At 46.4% G+C, this 17883-nt stretch overlaps 1 non-coding gene across 1 annotated transcript; it reads right to left on the bottom strand.

Moving 5' to 3' along the window:
• Positions 1-5590: 5590 nt before the first annotated feature.
• Positions 5591-5726, bottom strand: LOC119931024. The gene has a single exon (XR_005451894.1). It is a non-coding gene; the product is annotated as a small nucleolar RNA SNORA7 (small nucleolar RNA).
• Positions 5727-17883: the final 12157 nt, after the last annotated feature.

Raw genomic sequence — 17883 nt, 5'->3', positions numbered from 1 at the left:
ACTCCGTCCTCTCCTGGTTCTCCTCTTATCTCTCCGGTCATTCATTCTCAGTCTGTTTTGCAGGCTCCTCCTCCCCCGCCCATCTCCTTACTGTGGGGGTTCCCCAAGGTTCGGTTCTTGGTCCCTTTCTGTTCTCGATCTACACTCACTCCCTTGGTGACCTCATTCGCTCCCACGACTTCAACTATCATCTCTACGCTGATGACACCCAGATCTACATCTCTGCCCCTGCTCTCTCCCCCTCCCTCCAGGCTCGCATCTCCTCCTGCATTCAGGACATCTCCATCTGGATGTCTGCCCGCCATTTAAAACTCAACATGTCTAAGACTGAACTCCTTGTCTTCCCTCCCAAACCCTGCCCTTTCCCTGACTTTCCCATCACTGTTGATGGGATCCTTCCCATCTCACAGGCCCGCAACCTTGGTGTCATCCTCGACTCCGCTCTCTCATTCACCGCCGCTCACATCCAAGCCGTCACCAAAATCTGCCGGTTCCAGCTCTGCAACATTACCAAGATCCGCCCTTTCCTCTCCATCCAAACTGCTACCCTGCTTGTTCAGGCTCTCATCCTATCTCGTCTGGACTACTGTATCAGCCTCCTCTCTGATCTCCCATCCTCTTGTCTCTCCCCACTTCAATCCATACTTTACACTGCTGCCCGGATTGTCTTTATCCAGAAACACTCTGGGCATGTTACTCCCCTCCTCAAAGATCTCCAGTGGCTACCAATCAATCTGCGCATCAGGCAGAAACTCCTCACCCCTCCTACCTCACCTCCCTTCTCTCCTTCTACAGCCCAGCCCGCACCCTCCACTCCTCTGCCGCTAATCTCCTCACCGTGCCTCATTCTCGCCTATCCTGCCGTCGACCCCCAGCCCATGTCATCCCCCTGGCCTGGAATGCCCTCCCTCCCCACATTCGCCAAGCTAGCTCTCTTCCTCCCTTTAAGGCCCTACTGAGAGCTCACCTCCTCCAGGAGGCCTTCCCAGACTGAGCCCCCTCCTTCCTCTCCCCCTCCTCCCCCTCTGCATCCCCCCTGCCTTACTTCCTTGCTTCCCCACAGCACCCGTACATATGTATATATGTTTTACATATTTATTACTGTATTTATTTATTTTACTTGTACATATCTATTCTATTTATTTTATTTTGTTAATATGTTTTGTTTTGTTCTCTGTCTCCCCGTTCTAGACTGTGAGCCCACTGTTGGGTAGGGACCGTCTCTATGTGTTGCCAACTTGTGCTTCCCAAGCGCTTAGTACAGTGCTCTGCACACAGTAAGCGCTCAATAAATGCGATTGATTGATTGATAGATTGATTGACTCATTTCTCTCTATCAGCCCACAACTTCAATCTGTCATCAAATCCCATCTGTTCTAGTTCAACCGAATTGCTACTATGCTAAATCAAGCACTTCTCATATTCCAGCTAGACTACTGCATCAGCCATCTTGCTGACCTCCCTGCCTTCTATTTCTTCCCCACTTCAGTACATACTTCACTCTCTTGCCTGGATCACTTTTCCAGAAAATGTTCAGCACATGTTTCCCTACTCCTCAAGAACCTCCATATACCTCTTTGCCATAGTCTTTAAAGCACTGAATCACTTTGACCCCTTCTTTTAGCTCACTGATTTCCTATTGCAACCCAGCCCACTCATATTTTTAATGGTATTTCTTAAGCGCTTAACTATGTGCCAGCCTCCCTTCACTCCTTTAAAGCCAATACAACTTACTCATCTTATCTATCTCACTACTGACCCCTTACCCACATCTTCCTTCTAGCCTGGACACTCCCCACTGCCCCCTTACACAACAGACCATCACCTTCCCTACTTTCAAAGCCTCATTAAAATCACATCTCCTCCAACAATAAGCCCTTATTTCCTCTACTCCCTCTTCCTTCTGTGCCACCCTGGAACTTGGATTTATACACTTTATTCACCCCACTCTCCACTCCATAATACTAATGTGCATATCCTTAATTTATTTTAATGTCTTTCTCTCCCTCTAGACTGTAAGCTCCTGGTGGGCAGGGAACACACGTACCCACTCTATTGTGTTGCACTCTCCCAAGTGTTTAGTTCAGTGTTCTGTGCACAGTAAGCAATCAATAAATACCATTGATTGATTCACAACCTCCATGTCATCCCAACAGCCACCCTCAGCACTTGTATGCTTTAAAATGATCCTCAGCTCTCACATTCATGCTTTTATTAATGCATAACTTTATTAATTTATATATAGCATTCATATGTTCAGTGTACAGCTTGCACATCAGCTGTATGTGCTCAGCTATTTCATTCTGATGAGTCTGTACTGCTTCCTGTTTTAAATTGGTTTATCCTCCCATTTTTACTGCCTATAAGCCATTTCTGTCTCTCACAGTAGTCTGCAAGTTCCTTAAGGGCAGGGAACTTGTGCTTTACTGTTGTTGGACTCTTCCAAGCAGTTAGTAGTATGGTGCCTAGCACTCAATAGGTGCTCAATAATTACTTCCCAAAATTAGACAGCAGAGAAACAGAGCCAGAGAAATAGGGTGGAGTTGAGACAGAGTGAAATCTTGGGGAGGCAATACAGTGCTATCTGGGATGGTGGCCACAGTGAAATAGTAAGAATAATAATGATGGTATTTGTTCAGCGATTACTATGTTTCAAGCACTGTTCTAAGCACTGGGGTAGATACAAGGTAATCAGGTTGTCCCACATGGGGCTCACAGTCTTAATCCCCATTTGACAGATGGAGTAACTGAGGCACAGAGAAGTTAAGTGACTTGCCCAAGGTCGCACAACAGACAAGTGGCAGAGCTGGAATTAGAACCCACCTCCTCTGACTCTCAAGCCCATGCTCTTGCCACTAGACCACACTGCTTGACTATCAAGCTCTAAAGAGATTATCCTGATGGGCTAATTGATGGACAATAGGTGGATTTACAGGCTGCCCTACAAAGCCATTAGTCTTATGATTACGCCCATTTCACAGACTGAGCTGCATCCTACTAGTAAACCGGATGTGGAGCAGGGGAGGAGGCATGGAGAGAATCTCTCCCTACATTCATCCATGTGCTGCTGCTTCCTCTTCCTTGGGTTATACCTGAGAAACTATCCAGTATTCTATCCAGTCTCCCAGAAACCATCCAATTACCCCACTTCCCCTGGAGCCAGAAGCCTGGGTTCAAGACTTACTGGCCTCCCCCAGCCCCGACCCTCACTTACGGAGAAAAGCTTCAGTTAGGTCAGGGTGGGTGATGGCCCTAACACCAGACAGTTATTTCCCCTGTCTTGCCCAGACTGAATCAACTGGCCATTCCTCACCGGACCTTTCACTGCCAGGCTGTGGCTGGGGCTGGGTATGGGGGAGGAGGTCAGTGGCAAGATTGGGGCTGGGAGAAGGGCAGAATTCACCAGGCCCTTTGAGGCGTAGAACTGGTCTTCTTAATTTTCACCTACTGGCTGGTCCTGGGGCTTGTGGCTGGGCTGGGTCAAGGGACTGGTGGGGAGCCAGGACCAGGATTCAGTAGAAGCTGAGAAGGGTGCTTGGGTGTTTGGCCTGGGGTGGGGAGTTCAGGAAAGCCCAGAGATGTCCTAATGGGGACTCTTGAGTTGCTACCTTCTCTCCTTGCATTCCCCCACCTCTGCCACCCACTGCCAACCACTGCCACCCCCAGCCAGTTTCCCCAGAACAGAGGACCTGGATTAAAGACCTGCCTGCCTTCCCTCTCACAGCAAAGCACTACAAAAGGTCCTCTGGACATGAAGGGAGCTCAGAAAGATTAGCTCCCTCCACCTTCTTCCCCTGTCCTTTTCCTCCCCCGTTTCCTCATGGGGGAGATAGAGGAGTGGGAAATGGCAGTGAGGTGTGGAGTGGGACCCGCTCACTTAGCATCTTCTCCTTGCTTTTGCTGGTTCCTTCCACCTTCGCCATGGGAGAGCGACCAAAAGGGGACTGCATTCTTAGAGAGGAAGACCAATCAGAGGAGGGAGTATAGCAGGCATTTGTCCACCAATCAGCTCTGGTCTGGGGAAACCAGTCAGAGGAAGGGGAGGGGGATCTGGGCTGGTGGCGGAATATCAAAACAGATTTTGGCTTTCAGGGAATTCCAATTAACAAAAGTCTTTCATTTTCAAGGGAGTCACTCCATTGCAAAATGCAAGGCTACTGTGTACCAATTTGAGCCGGGTGAAGTCAGGGAGAGGTGGCCAGAGTGTCATTGGAGAGAGACGGAACATGATAAAATCTTCAAGCTGCATATGACACCAGGTTTGCCAGTTCGGATGAGCACTGAAAATGTGGGGTGATTGTTGACTGACCTTTCCAAGCTTCGGGTTAATGTGACTTAACCAAATAGTCAGCACAGCATTGAGTATCATTAAGTAAAGCAAACAAAACAAAGGGCCTAGTTTTGCACTTATAAAAAAAGATGGTATATTTGTATCTGGAATAGTGCAAGCAGATTTGATATGCTCCTTTCCCTCAGTTTTTACCTTTTCATGAGTGTGAAAATGCCAAACAACAGTAATGGTTTGGCCCATGGAGACATTTTCCTTAGGAACTTAAAAACTGGAAAAAAACGTAAAATTGAATGCTCGAAAGCATGAGGGACTGAACTATGTTTACTGATGCGAGTAGAAGAGAGAAAAAGAGAAAGAGACAGAGGGAGATTTATTGTGAACTTATAATGGATACAATTCAAGCTTGTATTTTTTTTTCAGGATAACTTTACAGATGATGTTTCAATGGAGTATTTCAGAAGTGATTACCCTTGGGTCTTACTCAGATCAGCTTTCTACTCTAAGATGCAATTGAAAAGTTAAATATATGCTGATCGATATATTAAACAAATGCAAGTTAAAAATTGACATGTACAATACTGCCATTCCTTAACTTGGCAAACAGGAGTTAAGGTCATCTGGGGAAAGATAGAGGAGACTAGGAATGCAAAATTGGGCAGAAAGTTCAGGAAAAGGATTCAGGGGGTTTGGAGTCATCTATTGTGCCATATAAAATAAAGCTACAAATCAAAACCAGACTATAAATATGTTGCCAGGATTTGAAATATTGTTGTTTGCTCTAGAGTATCATTTTCCCTGATTTTGATGTGACCAGGTCATTCGGTGAGTAATTTGCTCTTTATTTCTTTTTCAATTATATCAAAGAAGTATGGTGAATAGGAGCTACTGTTACTGCTGGGAACATAGACTTCAGTTTGACAGGAGGTCAGTCGTTTGCAGAGAAGGATATGAATGTAGTTTAAGAGGCGAGCATCAGGACTGTTTCTTCAAAAATATAGCTCTAGTCAGGGGCTGGAGATGGGAGAGATGATAGTGTTTTGGCATCAAGCAATGAGTGACACCTTTACCTACTGGGGATGGTGGTATTAATGAAGTGCTTACTCTATGCCAAGGAATACGTCATGTCTTGTCTTGTTTATGCCGTCGAGTGCCCCACCTCCATCTGCAATCATTCTGGTAGTGTATCCATAGAGTTTTCTTGGTAAAAATACAGAAGGGGTTTTCCTTCCGCACAGTAAGCTTGAGTCTCTGCCTTCGGCTCTCTCCTATGCCACTGCTGCCCAACACTGGTGAGTTTTGACTTGTAGCAGATTGCCTTCCACTCACTAGCCACTGCCCAAGCAAGGAATGGAATGGGTATGCCTCTACTTGACTCCCTCCCGTAGTCAAGACTGGTAGAGTACTGGAAACTCTCCAGATATGATCCTGAGAGGGGGCTAAGGAATATACAGAGTGCTGAAGTAGACAAATATATGCAGATCAGAAACAACCCCTGTACCACATGGGGCTCATGGTCTAACAGAGATTAAAAAAGCTATATAATCCCCATTTGACAGATAAGTTCCTTGTGGGCAGGGAACATGTCTACCAAATAATAATAATAATAATAATAATAATAATAATAATAATAATAATAATAATAATAATAATAATAATGATGGCATTTATTAAGTGCTTACTATGTGCAAAGCACTGTTCAAATCTGTATTTATACGCTCTCAAGCATTTAGTGGAGTTCTCCACACAGTAAGTGCTCAATAAATACAATTGATTGATTGATTTGAGATTTTCAGGCAACGAGACCTAAAATGACTTGCCCAAGGTCACACTGGGATTAGAGCCCAGGTCCTCTGACTCCCAAGTCTGTGCTCTTTCCACTTGACTGTGCTCTTCTCCTTTGAGTGGTTCATATATGAGGGCTAAAAGCCAATGTGGGAGTGAAGTAGTTTTCAAAGTAGGGATAGGAGGCAGAGGGAGGATTAGCAACATGGAAAAAGACAGGGATGTCTTTTGCCACAGAAGCTAAAGGTGAGGCTGGGAAAACTTATGGCTTCCTCCAAGTTCTTCCATTTTTCTTCTCTGAATGTCTTCTTCTGGACCACTCTCACTGGTATCTGTAAGGAGGCCATTTGTTGATTGATCATCATCATCATCGCTATTAATAGTATTTATTGAACACTTAATATGTACAGAGCACTGTACTGAACACTTGGGAGAGTTTAATACTACAGAGTTAGTAGACACGTTCCCTGCTTACAACAATGGAGAGACAGACATTAATATGAATAATTAATGTATATTATAAAATTTACAGATATGTACATAAGTGCTATGGGGCCGAGGATAAGGTGAATATCAAATGTCCAAATGTTGCAGATCAAGTGCAGATTGGAATGGGGTTAGAATGTCAGTCAAAAGGCCCTCTGAGGTAAATAGCAACTCAGGCAAATTCACAAGGTGGAATTGAACCCTGGAAAATTGTCCAGAAAAAAGGATGAACCAAGCGATATTATTATTATTATATTTGTATTGTTTTCATTACTGTTGTTGTAGCATTTGTTAAGCATTTAGTACAAGTGAAGCATTGTTCTAAATGATGGGGTAAACACAAGTCAACCAGGTTAGACAGAGTCCCTATTCCATCTGGAGCTCACAGTCCAATTAGGAGGTAGAACAGATATTGAATCTCCATTTCACAGGTGAGGAAACAGAAACACAGAGTAGTGAAGTGACTTTTCCAGTGTCACACAGTAGACAAGTCATGGAGTCAAGATGAGAACCCAGATTCTCTGACTCAAAAACCCAGGCTCTTTCGAGCAGCACCTTCTCTTGGAAACATTATTCAACATTGGCTTCACTGAATTGGTCCTCTCCTGGTTCTCTCTCTCTGACCACTCCTTTCTCAGTCTCTTTCACAAGCTTCTCCTCTGCCTCCCATCCCCTAACTGTGGGAGTCCCCTTCTATTCTCCATCTCCATCCAATCCCTGAGAAAACTCATTCCCTCCAGTGGCTTGAAATGCCATCTCTATAAGGGTGATTCCCAAATATACATCTCCAGGCCTGATTTCTTTCTCTCTCTGTCTCAAGTTCACATTTCCTTCTGCCTTCAGAACACCTCTATTTGGATGTTCTGCAGATGCCTAAAACTAACACGTCTGAAACAGAACTCTTCCTATTCCCACCCAAACCATAACCTCTCCATGACTTTCCCAACCCTGCAGACAGTACCACCAGCCTTCCTGTCTCACAACCCCTATCTTTGACATTATCCCCAACTTGTCTCTCATTCAACCCCCATATTCAATCTGTCATTAAATCCTATCTGTTGAACCTTCACAATATTGCTAAAATCTGCCCTTTCCTTTCCATTCAAACTGCTATCACATTCATCCAAATACTTATCCTATTCCAACTTTATGATGGCATCAGCCTCCTTGCTGACCTCCCCAACTTCTGTCTCTCCCCAATCCAGTTTATACTTCACTCTGCTGTCCAGATCATTTTCCTACAAAACCATTCAGCTCATGTTTTCCCACTCCTCAAAACCTCCAGTGGTTTCCCATCCACCTCCATATTTAAATAAGAAGCAACTAGGACTAGTGGATAGAGCATGGGCATGGGATTCAGGAGGACCTGGATTCTAATTCCATCTCTGCCACTTGTCTGCTGTGTGACCTTGGGCAAGTCATTTAACTTAGTGTCTTCAGTTCCTCATGTCTTCTGTTCCTCATCTGTAAAATGGGGATTAAGACTAGAGCCTCATGAGGGACAGGGACTGTATCTTGTATCTACCTCAACACAGAGTAAGCACATAAATACCACAATAATAATAATAATAATAATAATATCACATCAGACACTCCTTAGCAGCAGCTTTAAAGCACTCAATAAGCTTGTTTCCTCCTGCCTTACCTCCCTGATTTTCTACTGCAACCCAGTACAAACACATTGCTCCTCTAATGCCAACCTACTCACTGTACCTCAATCTCATCTGTCTCATTGCTGAACCCTCACCCACATCATGCCTTTGGCATGGAGTAAAGCTCTGGAACAATGCTCTGCACACAGTAACTGCTCAATAAATACGATTGAATGAATGAATGGAAAACCCTACCTCTAAATATCCAACAGATTATCACTCTCCCCACCTTCAAAAGCACATATCTTCCAATAGACCCTTCCAACTAAGCCCTCATTTCCTTTTCTCCCACTCCCTTCTGTGTTTCTCTTACACTTTTCACCCTTTATTTACTCCTCCCTCGGCCCCACAACACTTACGTACATATCTGTGATTTATTTATAAATATTTATGTCTGTATCCCTCTCTAGACTGTAAGCTCATTTTGTCCAAGAAATGTGTCTACCAACGCTCTCAAGTACTTAATGCAGTGCTCTGCGAACAGTGAGTGCTGAATAAATGCCATTGATTGACTGATTGAGGAAAACAAAATAATATATTGTCAGCCCATCAGTCAACTGCATTTATTAATCAATCAGTCAATCAATCATTTTTATTGAGCACTTACTGTGTGCAGAGCACTGTACTAAGCGCTTGGGAAGTATAAGTTGGCAACATATAGAGACGGTCCCTACCCATCAATGGGCTCACAGTCTAGAAGGGGGAAACAGAGAACAAAAACAAACATATTAACAAAATAAAATAAAAAGAATAGATATGTACAAGTAAAATAAATAAATACATAGAGTAATAAATATGTACAATCATATATACATATATACAGGTGCTGTGGGGAAGGGAAGGAGGCAAGACAGAGGGGGATGAGGGGGAGAGGAAGGAGGGGGCTCAGTCTGGGAAGGCCTCCTGGAGGAGGTGAGCTCTCAGTAGGGCCTTGAAGGGAGGAAGAGAGCTAGCTTGGCAGATGTGAGGAAGGAGGGCATTCCAGGCCAGGGGGATGATGTGGGCTGGGGGTCGACGGCTGGACAGGCGAGAACGAGGCACGGTGAGGAGATTAGCGGTAGAGGAGCGGTGGGTGTGGGCTGGGCTGTAGAAGGAGAGAAGGGAGGTGAGGTAGGAGGGGGCGAGGTGATGGAGAGCCTTGAAGCCCAGGGTGAGGAGTTTCTGCGCAGAATGATTGGTAGCCACTGGAGATTTTTGAGGAGAGGAGTAACATGCCCAGAGCATTTCTGGACAAAGATGATCCAGGCAGTGGCGTGAAATATGGATTGAAATGGGGAGAGACACGAGGATGGGAGATCGGAGAGGAGGCTGATACAGTAGTCCAGACAGGATAGGATGAGAGCTTGAACGAGCAGGGTAGCGGTTTGGATGGAGAGGAAAGGGCGGATCTTGCCAATGTAATCATTTACATCTACACCCACTATCCCACAGTAATCACTTACTGTGTGCAGAGCACTGTACTAAGCACTTGGGAGAGTACAACATAACAAACTAACAAATGCATTCCTTGCCCACAATGAGCTTACAGTCTAGAGGGGGAGACAGACATTAATATCAATAAATGCAATTATAGATATGTACAAAAGTGCTGTGGGACTGGGAGGGGAAATGAATAAAGGGAGTAAGTAAGGGAGACACAGAAGGGAGTGGAAGAAGAGGAAAGGAGGGCTTAATCAGGGAAGGCCATTTGTAGGAGATGTGCCTTCAATAAGACTTTGAAGATGGGGGGAGTAATTGTCTGTAGGCTAGAAAGAGGGAGGGCATTCCAGGCTGGAGACAGGATGTTGGGGAGAGATTGGTGGTGAGATAGTTGAAATTGAGGTACAGTAAGAATATTGGCATTTGAGGAGTGAAGTCTGTTGACAGGGTTGTAGTAGGAGAGTAGTGAGGTGAGGTGTGGGGAGTCAAGGTGAATGAGTGTTTTAAAGTTGATGGTAAGGAGTTTCTGTTCGATGTGGAGGTAGATGGGTAACCACTGGAGGCTGTTAAGGAGTGGGGAAGCATGGCCTGAGGAAAAATGATCCTAGCAGCAGCATGAAGTATGGACGAGAGTGGGGAGTGACAAGAGGTAGGGACAAGGAGGCTGATACGGTAATCAAAGCAGGATAGGATAAGTCCTTGTATTATTGTGGTAGCAGTTAGGCTGCAGAGAAAAGGGTGGATTTTTGTGATGTTTTGAAGGCTGAACCAACAGGATTTAGTGATAGATTGAATATGTGGGTTGAATGAGCGAGAGGATAATGCCAAGGTTACAGGCTTGTGAACAGACAAGCAAGATGGTGATACCATCTACAGTATCGGGAAAGTCAGGGGAAGGACAGGATTTGGGTGGGAAGATAGGAGTTTTGTTTTGGCCATGCTAGTTTTGAGATGAAGGAGGAACATCCAAGTAGAAATGTTTTGAAGGTAGGAGGAAGTGTGTTATAAGCAGAATGGGAGAGAGATCAGGGCTGGAGATGTAGACTTAGGTATCATCCGCATCACATGAAGCCATGTGAGCGAATCATTTGTTTAAGGGAGTGGGTGTAGATAGAGAATAGAAGAGGACTCAGAAGAGAACTCAGAACTGAACCTTGAAGGACATCCACGGTTAGTGAGTGTGTGGCAGAGAAGGAATCCATGAAAGAGACTGAGAATGAGCATCCAGAAAGATAGGAGAAGGACCACAAGAAGACAGTTTCAGTGAATCCAAGATTGGATAATATTTCCAGGAGAAGGGTATGATTGACAATGTCAAAGGCAGCTAAGGGGTCGAGGAGGACTAGGATGGAGTAGTGGCCATTGGATTTGGCAAGAAGGAGATCACTGGTGACTTTTGAGAGGGCAGTTTCTATGAAGTGAAGGGGACAGAAGCCAGATTGAAAGGGGTCAAGGAGAGAATTGGAGGAGCGAAATTTGAGACAATGGGTAAAACAACTCACTTGAGGAGTTTGGAGAGGAATGGTAGAGGAATGGTACCTCCTCCAAGAGGCCTTCCCAGACCGAGCCCCCTTTTTCCTCTCCTCCTCCCCATCCCCCCGTCCTACCTCCTTCCCCTCCCCACAGCACCTGTATATATGTTTGTACAGATTTATTACTCTATTTATTTTACTTGTACATATTTACTATTCTATTTTGTTAATGATGTGCATTTAGCTTTAATTCTATTTATTCTGATGACTTGACACCTGTCCACATGTTTTGTTTTGTTGTCTTTCTCCCCCTTCTAGATTGCAAACCCATTGTTGGGTAGGAACCATCTCTATATGTCTCCAACTTGTACTTCCCAAGCACTTAGTACAGTGCTCTGCACACAATAAGGGCTCAATAAATACGATTGAATGAATGAATGAATGAATAGGAGGGAGATTGGGGTGATAACTGGAGGGAGCCGTGGGGTCAAGGGAGGGCTTTTTTAGGGTAAGGAAGACATGGACATGTTTGAAAGCAGTGGGGAAGAAGTCACTGGAGAGGGAACAGTTGAAGATGTAGGTAAGGGAGGGAAGAATGGAGGGGGCAAGTGTTTTGATAAGGTGTGAAGGAATGGGGTTGGATGCACAGGTGGAGGGGGGGGATTTTGAGAGAAGGCAGGATATCAGCTTTTGAGATACTGCTGGCAAAGATGGGACAGTTGAAAAGGAGGCTGGCACAAGGAGGGATGGGGGGCAGGGAAGAATCATAATTACAAGAGCAGTAGGGCATTGTGATTATCAGAGCAGAGTGTTAAACTCCTCTTGTTTCAGTCAAACGGCCCCACAGGCTCAGCTGTGTTGAAAGCCATGACCTTCAGGTGCCCTTAACATGGAGAATACCTCGCACTGTTAGTTTCAGCTTCCCACTTGGACTGAACCAGGAGCAGATGGGATTCGTAATGGCAAGACAGAACAGTGGCTATGGTTTGTCTTCTGGTGCGTGGTTGACTTATTTATCCTTCCATTCATTTTTCCACGCTCTGGTTCTTACCATTTGACTCTATATTTTTACTCTGGTTCCCCCAACATGTATACTGTCCAGAGAAAGACGTGAGCAAAAGGCCCATGATGGGATAGACGAGATCAAAGTACAGTGCAAAGGTTAACTCTAAAAGAGCAAAGTGTGAGGAATGGGTTGTAGGAGGAGAGTTGGCGAGGTGAGGTAGGAGGGGGCAAGATGATTGAAGCTTTAAAGCCGATGGTGAGGAGTTTCTGTTTGATGTGGAGGTGGATGCTCTGATTGTATCTACCATGGTGCTTGTCATTTAGTAAGCACTTAATACTATTATTATAATAGTAATAATAGTATTGTTAAGTGTTTTACTATGTGCCAAATGCTGTGCTTGGTAGCAGGGTAGATGCAAGCTAATCAGGTCAGACACAGTCCCCATCCCAGAGGGGGTTCACAGTCTCAGTGGGAGAACAGATATTTAATCCCTGTTTCACAGATGAGGCACAGAGAAGTTAAGAGACTTGCCCAAGGTCACACAGCAAGCATTATTATTATTATTATTACATTACTGCTTTAGCCAGCTGCAACTCCTCCTGACCTCATCTTCTCCATTGGTCTCTGGCATCCCTGGAAGTCCCATTTTCTCCTTGGACTCCTCTTGGGTGGCTTGGAACACCTGCAGTTTGGCCAGTCATATGAGAGCATTTTCTAAGATGGGTGGCTATTTCTCAAATGTGATGATATTCTTGTTGTGCCAGCCATTGATTGTTCAGGCTTCCTCTGGGCATGAGTTCCCTGCTACACCAACTGCGCCCATCACTTACTATTGCCCCCATCACTGGTTTGTCACAGGGTCGTCATTTCCCAGGTCGTGTCCTGAAGGGACCTTCACTTCTCCAGATGCCAGGGCCTCAGGGAGGAAAGGGGCTGCCTCATCTGCACCCCTGGCCACTACTGCAGGTCAGTGAAAGGTCCAAGAGCAGTCATGTTCCCTTCACTCTCACCCATTGGACATTTTTAATTGGTTGCTGTATCTTGTCCAGAGGTGATGCTCAGGGGGTGCTGAAAGGTCCACCCCACTGCTGACTGCCCTCCAGGCTGGGGCCAGCAGTGGATCTGCAAGGACAAGATTCCTTGTCTGGGACCCCACTGAGACCAATGACATACATCTTCTCCACCATTTACCCAGCACCAACAAATTAGTTCACACTGGACGAGAAGGCACATGGCAATTTGTAAGGTTGAACATCCCTATTCCTTGCTTCAGAGCCCTCTGGAGTGGGAAGATCCATCTGGACTAGGATTCAAGGGCTCCAAAATATGGAAGTGTCCTTTTTGCAACAAAATAATCTGGATGGAAATTTTGGAGAAATTGTCCTCCAGTCCACCTGATGGCTTTTGATCAACTGGAGGCATCCAAAAGGCTTGAGGGATCCCAGGAAGGACTGATCTCCTGGGCTGGCCATAAGCTTCTTGATGAACCTCAGGACAACATATGCTGTCCCAGAATGCAAGACTTCCCTTTTCCACCAGTGGCCAGAAGAGCAGAGCAAGTGTGGTGAGGAGAGTAAGTGAAGAGTAGAAGTCCCACAGCACTGATCACTGAGTAGTAGTGCTGGTAACCTGCACAGCCTCCTCTCCTCACCACCTGGGGTATCCACTCCTGGCCTTCCTGGTGCCAGTGGGTGGGATGCAAGCAGTGGCAGCACTGATATTGACAAAATTTGCTGTGTTGGGAAGGGTGTAGCAGCATCAGCTGTAGCTGTGGACTTTACTGTGGTTAAACCCTGCTCTCTCCCTGACTTTCCCATTACTGTTGATGGCACTACCATCCTTCCCATCTCACAAGCCCACAACCTTGGTGTCATCCTTGACTCCGCTTACTCATTCACCCCTCACATCCAAGCCATCACCAAAACCTGCCAGTCTCACCTCCACAACATTGCCAAGATCCGCCCTTTCTGCTCCATCCAAACCGCTACCCTGCTCATTCAAGCTCTCATCCTATCCCGTCTGGATTACTGTATCAGCCTTCTCTCCAATCTCTCATCCTCCTGTCTCTCCCCACTTCAATCCATACCTCACACTGCTGCCCAGATTGTCTTTGTCCAGAAACACTCTGGGCATGTTACTTCCCTCCTCAAAAATCTCCAGTGGCTACCAATCAACCTACGCATCAGGCAGAAACTCTTCACACTCGGCTTCAAGGCTCTCCATCACCTCGCCCCCTCCTACCTCACCTCCCTTCTCTCCTTCTACAGCCCAGCCCACACCCTCCACTCCTCTGCCACTAATCTCCTCACTGTGCCTCATTCTCACCTGTCCCGCCGTCGACCCCGGCCTACGTCATCCCCCTGGCCTGGAGTGTCCTCCCTCACCACATCCGCCAAGCTAGCTCTCTTCCTCCCTTCAAGGCCCTACTGAGAGCTCACCTCCTCCAGGAGGCCTTCCCAGACTGAGCCCCCTCCTTCCTCTCCCCCTCCTCCCCCCTCCAGTCCCCCCACCTTACCTCCTTCCCTTCCCCACAGCACCTGTATCTATGTATATATGTTTGTACGTATTTATTACTCTATTTATTTTTTTACTTGTACATATTTATTCTACTTATTTTATTTTGTTAATATGCTTTGTTTTGTTCTCTGTCTCCCCCTTCTAGACTGTGAGCCCACTGTTGGGTAGGGACCGTCTCTATATGTTGCCAACTTGTACTTCCCAAGTGCTTAGTAAAGTGCTCTGCACACAGTAAGTGCTCAATAAATACGTTGAATGAATGAATGAATGGGGATCAAGTATCACCAAGGAAAGGTAGAAGTAGTGGTTTAAGTAGTAGTAGTATCAGTAAAAGTAGTATCATTGTCTACTAGACCTTTGGGGAACCAATCCAGGAAGGCTCTGGCTAGGACCTTGATGGCAATGGAGAGTAATGAGACACCTCAATGATTGCTGCAACCCATATTTCTTCTTGAAGATGGTGATAGAAGTGTCTTTGAGATCTTGTGGAACTTTTTCAGTGGTCTATATGGTGAAGAAGAGTTTGCAGAAGTATTTCAACAGGGTTATCCCCCTATGTTTGTAGAATTGCCTTTGTTACAGCATCTCTGACACATCCTTATCAATCAATCAATCAATCAATCGTATTTATTGAGCGCTTACTATGTGCAGAGCACTGTACTAAGCACTTGGGAAGTACAAATTGGCATCACATAGAGACAGTCCCTACCCAACAGTGGGCTCACAGTCTAAAAGGGGGAGACAGAGAACAGAACCAAACATACCAACAAAATAAAATAAGTAGGATAGAAATGTACAAGTAAAATAAATAAATAAATAAATAAATAGAGTAATAAATATGTACAACCATATATACATATATACAGGTGCTGTGGGGAAGGGAAGGAGGTAAGACGGGGGGATGGAGAGGGGGACGAGGGGGAGAGGAAAGAAGGGGCTCAGTCTGGGAAGGCCTCCTGGAGGAGGTGAGCTCTCAGCAGGGCCTTGAAGGGAGGAAGAGAGCTAGCTTGGCGGATGGGCAGAGGGAGGGCATTCCAGGCCCGGGGAATGACGTGGGCCGGGGGTCGATGGTGGGACAGGCGAGAGCGAGGTACAGTGAGGAGATTAGTGGTGGAGGAGCGGAGGGTGCGGGCTGGGCAGTAGAAGGAGAGAAGGGAGGTGAGGTAGGAGGGGGCGAGGTGATGGACAGCCTTGAAGCCCAGGGTGAGGAGTTTCTGCCTGATGCGCAGATTGATCGGTAGCCATTGGAGGTTTTTGAGGAGGGGAGTAATATGTCCAGAGCGTTTCTGGACAAAGATAATCTGGGCAGCAGCATGAAGTATGGATTGAAGTGGAGAGAGACACGAGGATGGGAGATCAGAGAGAAGGCTAGTGCAGTAGTCCAGACGGGATAGGATGAGAGCTTGAATGAGCAGGGTAGCAGTTTGGATGGAGAGGAAAGGGCGGATCTTGGCAATGTTGCGGAGCTGAGACCGGCAGGTTTTGGTGACGGCTTGGATGTGAGGGGTGAATGAGAGAGCAGAGTCGAGGATGACACCAAGGTTGCGGGCTTGTGAGACGGGAAGGATGGTAGTGCCGTCAACAGAGATGGGAAAGTCAGGGAGAGGACAAGGTTTGGGAGGGAAGACAAGGAGCTCAGTCTTCGACATGTTGAGCTTTAGGTGGCGGGCGGACATCCAGATGGAGATGTCCTGAAGGCAGGAGGAGATGCGAGCCTGGAGGGAGGGGGAGAGAGCAGGGGCAGAGATGTAGATCTGGGTGTCATCAGCGTAGAGATGATAGTTGAAGCCGTGGGAGCGAATGAGGTCACCAAGGGAGTGAGTGTATAATGAGAACAGAAGGGGACCAAGCACTGAACCTTGGGGAACCCCCACCATAAGAGGATGGGAGGGGGAGGAGGAGCCTGCAAAAGAGACTGAGAAAGAACGACTGGAGAGATAAGAGGAGAACCAGGAGAGGACGGAGTCTGTGAAGCCAAGGTCAGATAACGTGTGGAGGAGAAGGGGGTGGTCCACAGTGTCAAAGGCAGCTGAGAGGTCGAGGAGGATTAGGACAGAGTATGAGCCGTTGGATTTGGCAAGCAGGAGGTCATTGGTGACCTTTGAGAGTGCAGTTTCCGTGGAATGAAGGGGACGGAAGCCAGACTGGAGGGGGTCGAGGAGAGAGTTGTTGTTGAGGAATTCTAGGCAGCGCGTGTAGACAACTCGTTCAAGGAGTTTGGAAAGGAATGGTAGGAAGGATATGAGACGATAACTAGAAGGTGAGGTGGGGTCAAGAGAGGGTTTTTTTAGGATGGGAGAGACATGGGCATGTTTGAAGGCAGAGGGGAAGGAACCAGTGGAGAGTGAGCGGTTGAAGATGGAAGTTAAGGAGGGGAGAAGGGATGGAGCGAGAGATTTCATAAGATGAGAGGGAATGGGGTCAGAAGCACAGGTGGCCGGAGTAGCACTTGAGAGGAGGGAGGAGAGTTCCTCTGAGGATACCGCTGGGAAGGATGGGAGAGTAGCAGAGAGTGTTGAGAGCCGGGGGGTTGGAGAAAGGGGGGAAGAGACTTTGGGGAGGTCGGACCTGATGGATTTAATTTTGTTAATGAAGTAGGAGGCCAGATCGTTGGGGGTGAGGGAAGGAGGAGGGGGAGGAACCGGGGGCCTGAGAAGGGAGTTGAATGTACGGAAGAGCTGGCGGGGGTGATGGGCATGGGTGTCAATAAGGGAGGAGAAATAGTTTTGTCTGGCAGAAGAGAGGGCTGAGTTAAGGCAGGAAAGGATAAACTTGAAGTGAACGAGGTTGGCATGGTGTTTAGACTTTCGCCAGCAGCGTTCGGCAGCTCAAGCATAAGAGCGAAGGAGGCGGACAGTGGCAGTGATCCAGGGCTGTGGGTTAGTGGTGCGAGAGCGGCGAAGGGAAAGGGGAGCGAGCGAGTCTAGCTGAGTAGAAAGGGTAGAGTTGAGAGCAGTAATCTTATGATCAATAAACTGTTCTGTTCAGTTAGGAAAGAAAGATATTGCCTAGCTCTTTTCTTCTGAAGGTGCCCTTGAACCAGTCTGTGAATAACACTTTGGGGGTAGTCCCTAAGACCCAATAAGCCAGAGGTCCATATTTGGTGAAGCAGCAAAACTATTTACAACTAATGATCTTCATTTTTTTCCCAAATGATATAGCAACTGTGGTCCTCTATTATCTAATGACTAGACGAGACAGCGTGATCGATTGAATCTGAAATAACATGATTCCCTGCACAAAGCTGGATAGGATGAA

The sequence above is a fragment of the Tachyglossus aculeatus genome, chromosome 7 (assembly GCF_015852505.1).
Source record: "Tachyglossus aculeatus isolate mTacAcu1 chromosome 7, mTacAcu1.pri, whole genome shotgun sequence".
Classification (NCBI taxonomy): domain Eukaryota; kingdom Metazoa; phylum Chordata; class Mammalia; order Monotremata; family Tachyglossidae; genus Tachyglossus; species Tachyglossus aculeatus.
The sequence above is the reverse complement of the archived record's forward strand: the minus strand, read 5'-3'. Positions and strand labels throughout refer to the sequence as shown.